Consider the following 5,924-nt stretch of genomic DNA (forward strand, 5'->3'; position numbering starts at 1 on the left):
ATGAACTCTCATGCTTCACTTATATTATTTTGAGAGTCTTAAATAGCATGGTAATTTTCTTAAAATCCTAATATGCTTGGTATGCAAGAATAATAAAATTCTCTTATGAGTGTGTTGAATACTATGAGAAGTTTGATACTTGATGATTGTTTTGAGATATGAGGATGGTAATATTAGAGTCATGATAGTTGAGTAGTTGTGAATTTGAGAAATACTTGTGTTGAAGTTTGTGATTCCCGTAGCATGCACGTATGGTGAACCGTTATGTGATGAACTCGGAGCATGATTTATTTATTGATTGTCTTCCTTATGAGTGGCGGTCGGGGACGAGCGATGGTATTTTCCTACCAATCTATCCCCCTAGGAGCATGCGCGTAATACTTTGCTTTGATAACTTCTAGATTTTTGCAATAAGTATATGAGTTCTTTATGACTAATGTTGAGTCCATGGATTATACGCACTCTCACCCTTCCACCTTTGCTAGCCTCTCTAGTACCGCGCAACTTTCGCCGGTACCATAAACCCACCACATACCTTCCTCAAAACAGCCACCATACCTACCTATTATGGCATTTCCATAGCCATTCCGAGATATATTGCCATGCAACTTTCCACCATCTAGTTCATCATGACACACTCATCATTGTCATATTGCTTAGCATGATCATGTAGTTGACATAGTATTTGTGGCAAAGCCACCATTCATAATTTCTTCATACTTGTCACTCTTGATTCATTGCATATCCCGGTACACCGCCGGAGGCATCCATATAGAGTCATACTTTGTTTTAGAATCGAGTTGTAATCATTGAGTCGTAAATAAATAGAAGTGTGATGATCATCATTCAGTAGAGCATTGTCCCAAAAAAAAGAGAAAGGCCATAAAAAATAAAGGCCAAAAAAAGAGAAAGGCCAAATAAAAAAAGAAGGGACAATGCTACTATCCTTTTTTCCACACTTGTTCTTCAAAGTAGCACCATGATATAGCACTTTTATCATTAGTTACCTTGCTGTTTTACGCTCACTTTTATCATTAGTTACCTTGCTGTTTTTATATTTTCAGATTACAAATACCTTTATCTACTATCCATATACCACTTGTATCACCCTCTCTTCGCCGAACTAGTGCACCTATACAATTTACCATTGTATTGGGTGTGTTGGGGACACAAGAGACTCTTTGTTATTTGGTTGCAGGGTTGCTTGAGAGAGACCATCTTCATCCTATGCCTCCTACGGATTGATAAACCATAGGTCATCCACTTGAGGGAAATTTGCTACTTTCCTACAAACCTCTGCACTTGGAGGCCCAACAACATCTACAAGAAGAAGGTTGTGTAGTAGACATCAAGGGTCCCGACGGACTAGCTGCGCCAAATGACGCTGAGGGACACGCACCCATGTGGAAGTAGAAATCTATATTTTGGGACCTACCCTACTAGAAAGACCTAGAGGTCCGCTCTTCAATCGACATGATGCACGTGATGAAGAACCTTTGCGTGAACCTGCTAGGCTTCTTGGGCGTGTATGGGAAGACAAAAGATACACCTGAGGCACGGGAGGACCTGCAACGTTTGCACGAAAAAGACGGCATGCCTCCGAAGCAGTATAAAGGTCCTGCCAGCTACGCTCTTACGAAAGAAGAGAAAGAAATCTTCTCTGAATGCCTGCTCAGTATGAAGGTCACGATTGGCTTCTCGTTGAATATAAATGGAATAATAAATATGCCAGAGAAAAAGTTCCAGAACCTAAAGTCTCATGACTGCCACGTGATTATGACACAATTGCTTCCGGTTGCATTGAGGGGGCTTCTATCGGAAAACATTCGATTAGCCATTGTGAAGCTATGTGCATTCCTCAATGCAATCTCTCAGAAGGTGATCGATCCAGAAATCGTACCAAGGCTAAGGAGTGATGTGGCGCAATGTCTTGTCAGTTTCGGGCTGGTGTTCCCACCATCCTTCTTCAATATCATGACGCACGTCCTAGTTCATCTAGTCGACGAGATTGTCATTCTAGGGCCCGTATTTCTACACAATATGTTCCCCTTTGAGAGGTTCATGGGAGTCCTAAAGAAATATGTCCGTAACCGTGCTAGGCCAGAAGGAAGCATCTCCATGGGCCATCAAACAGAGGATGTCATTGGGTTTTGTGTTGACTTCATTCCTGGCCTTAAGAAGATAGGTCTCCCTAAATCGCGGTATGAGGGGAGACTGACTGGAAAAGGCACACTGGGAGGGGCCTCAATAATATGCAGGGATGGATATTCTTGGTCTCAAGCACACTACACAGTTCTACAGAACTCTACCTTGGTGACCCCGTATGTCGATGAACACAAGAACAGTCTGCGCTCCAAACACCCAGAGTAGTGCAACGACTGGATTACATGTGAACACATCAGGACTTTCAGCAGTTGGTCGGAAACACGTCTTAGAGGTGACAACACTGTTTGTGATGAGCTGTACTTGTTGTCCAGGGGACCATCTTTGACTGTATTGACTTACAAAGGATACGAGATAAATGGGAATACATTTTACACGATCGCCCAAGATCAAAAGAGCACCAACCAAAATAGCGGTGTCCGCTTTGATGCAGCAACCGAGAGGGGAAAGGACACATATTATGGTTACATAGTGGACATATGGGAACTTGACTACGGACATGATTTTAAGGACCCTTTGTTTAAGTGCAAATGGGTCAATCTGTCAGGAGGCGGGGTACAGGTAGACCCACAGTACGGAATGACAACAGTAGATCTCAACAATCTTGCGTATGCAGACGAACCGTTCGTCCTAGCCAATGATGTGGCACAGGTTATCTATGTGAAGGACATGTCTACCAAACCGAGAAAAAGAAAAGATAAGGAAGCGAATACATCATACGATGAGCCAAAGCGCCACATAGTTCTTTCAGGAAAAAAGGACATCATGGGAGTGGAGGGCAAGACAGACATGTCTGAAGATTATGAAAAGTTTCATGAAATTCCTCCCTTCAAAGTCAAGGCTGACCCAAGCATCCTGATAAACGATGAAGATTATCCATGGTTACGGCGCAATAAGCAAATGACACAAGCGAAGAAAAAGTGAAGACTTTCTCCCGCAACTATTATGATGATACCATGCCAACTTTGTAACAGACGAGTATGATACCATTGTCCGTTTTCTACATGCACATGCTATGTGGGTGAAATTATGATACCATGCCAACTTTCAACTTTTTCAGAGTTCATTTGAAATGCTTTAATGTCTTATGGTTCGGCCCTCGTAATACCATTATTCAAATTTTAACTATTCAAATTTGAAAACTAATGGCACTAACAGAAAGTTTATAATTTTTTCTAAAACTAATGGCACTAACAGAAAGTTTATAATTTTTCTGACCTAAAAGCAAAAAGAATTAAAAAATAAAGCAAAAAACAAAAGAAAATAAATAATGCAAAAAAAAAACAAAAAAACTGGAAAAACTATTTTTATAGTAAAGTTAATCACAAACTTGTGATTCACACAAATTTCAAAGAATTCAAATTTGAAAACTAATGGCACTAACAGAAAGTTTATAATTTTGGTGACCTAAAAGCAAAAAGAATTAAAAAAGCAAAAAACAAAAGAAAATAAATAATGCAAAAAACAAAACAAAAAAACTGGAAAAAGTAAAGTTAATCACAAACTTGTGATTCACACAAATTTCAAAGAATTCAAATTTTAACTATTCAATTTTGAAAACTAATGGCACTAACAAAAAGTTTTTAATTTTTCTAGAACTAATGGCACTAACAGAAAGTTTATAATTTTGCTGACCTAAAAGCAAAAAGAATTAAAAAAAGCAAAAAAAAAGAAAATAAATAATGCAAAAAACAAAACAAAAAAATGGAAAAAGCTATTTTTATAGTAAAGTTAATCACAAACTTGTGATTCACACAAATTTCAAAGAATTCAAATTTGAAAACTAATGGCACTAACAGAAAGTTTACAATTTTTCTGACCTAAAAGCAAAAAAGAATTAAAAAATAAAGCAAGAAACAAAAGAAAATAAATAATGCAAAAAACAAAACAAAAAACTGGAAAAAATAAAAAACTGCCACCTATTGGGCCACCACGACCTGAATACGACTAGAAACCCAACCTGGGCCAGGATTCAGGCCCGCAGAAGGCCCAATAGGCCCACAGACAGCATAGTGTGAGATTAGGCCCGTAAGCCTGCATTTGAGAGGAGCTCGAGAGGGCAGCCGCAGTGGGGCTTATAAACCACTCCGAGCCCCTCTCAACTAGCGAGGTGGGACTAAACTTTTGGCCGCGGGCAGCGCAAGGCCTTTGGTCCCGGTTGGTACCACCAACCGGGACTAAAGGGGGCATTGGTCCCAGTTCGTGGCACCAACCGGGACCAATGCTCCTCGCCCCTGGCCCATGACCATTAGTCCCGGTTTGTGCCACAAACCGGGACTAAACGGTTGGTCCTCGTTGCGGGCAGAGTTTAGTCCCACCTCGCCAACCGAAGGGGGCTCACATCGGTTTATAAGCCCTTCCCTCTCTGCCTTGTTGAGCTCCTCTCAAAGTTAAAATAGATGCCCTTATAGAGAAAAGTTTAACCTAAATTCAGAGTGAATTTCTCTGAAATTCATAGAAATTTACTATGAATTTAGGTTGAATTTTCTCTATAAGCGCATCTATTCTCATTTTTTAGTAAGTTAATCACAAACTTGTGATTCACACAAATTTCAAAGAATTCAAATTTTAACTATTCAAATTTGAAAACTAATGGCACTAACAGAAAGTTTATAATTTTTCTAAAACTAATGACACTAACAGAAAGTTTATAATTTTGCTAACCTAAAAGCAAAAAGAATTAAAAACTAAAGCAAAAAACAAAAGAAAATAAATAATGCAAAAAACAAAACAAAAAAATAGAAAAAACTATTTTTATAGTAAAGTTAATCACAAACTTGTGATTCACACAAATTTCAAACAATTCAAATTTTAACTATTCAAATTTGAAAACTAATGGCACTAACAGAAAGTTTATAATTTTGCTGACCTAAAAGCAAAAAGAATAAAAAAATAAAGCAAGAAACAAAAGAAAATAAATAATGCAAAAAACAAAACAAAAAAACTGGGAAAAAATAAAAAAAACTGCCACCTATTGGGCCACCACGGCCTGAATACGACTAGAAACCCAACCTGGGCCAGGATTCAGGCCCGCAGGAAGGCCCAATAGGCCCACAGATAGCATAGTGTGAGATTAGGCCCGTAAGCCTACATTTGAGAGGAGCTCGAGAGGGCAGCCGCAGTGGGGCTTATAAACCACTCTCGAGCTCTCTCAGCTAGCGAGGTGGTACTAAACTTTTGACGCGGGGCAGCACAAGGCCTTTGGTCCCGGTTGGTGCCACCAACCCGGTTGGTGCCACCAACCGGGACTAATGCTTGGACTATATAACAAACACTTGTGAAAATTTTCAGTTTCATCGCCAGTTGCCCCCCACCCCCTCCCCGACGCCTGACGACGCCGTCAGGCTGCTCCACCTCGCCGTCTACGCCGCCGCCGCCAACGTCGTCGCCTCCACGAGCCCGCGTCGTCCTCATCGCCGGCATCCGAGCCCGCCGTCCTCGTCGTCCCCGTCGCCGCGTGCCTCCCGAGCCACCCTCCTCGTCCCTGTCGCCCCGTGCGTCCCCGTCACGGCGTGCCGCCCCGAGCCCGCCGTCCTCGTTGCCGGACTCCTGCCATCGCGCCCCCCTCGAAGTGAGCCCCCCTTCCCATGGTCCCGATCGAGGGCTCTTGCGCCCGAGCGCCTTGCTCTCTGCCCCTGCTCCATGGTCGCCGCCGGCCCCGACGCATTGAAGAGCAGAAGGAGAGGAGAAGGAGAGGAGAGGAGAAGGAGTGGAGCAGCAGCAAACTTTTCTGAAATTTCTGAATTTTTTTACAGATATGA

This window comes from Triticum urartu, chromosome 5, assembly GCF_003073215.2.
Source record: "Triticum urartu cultivar G1812 chromosome 5, Tu2.1, whole genome shotgun sequence".
NCBI classification, from domain to species: Eukaryota; Viridiplantae; Streptophyta; class Magnoliopsida; order Poales; family Poaceae; genus Triticum; species Triticum urartu.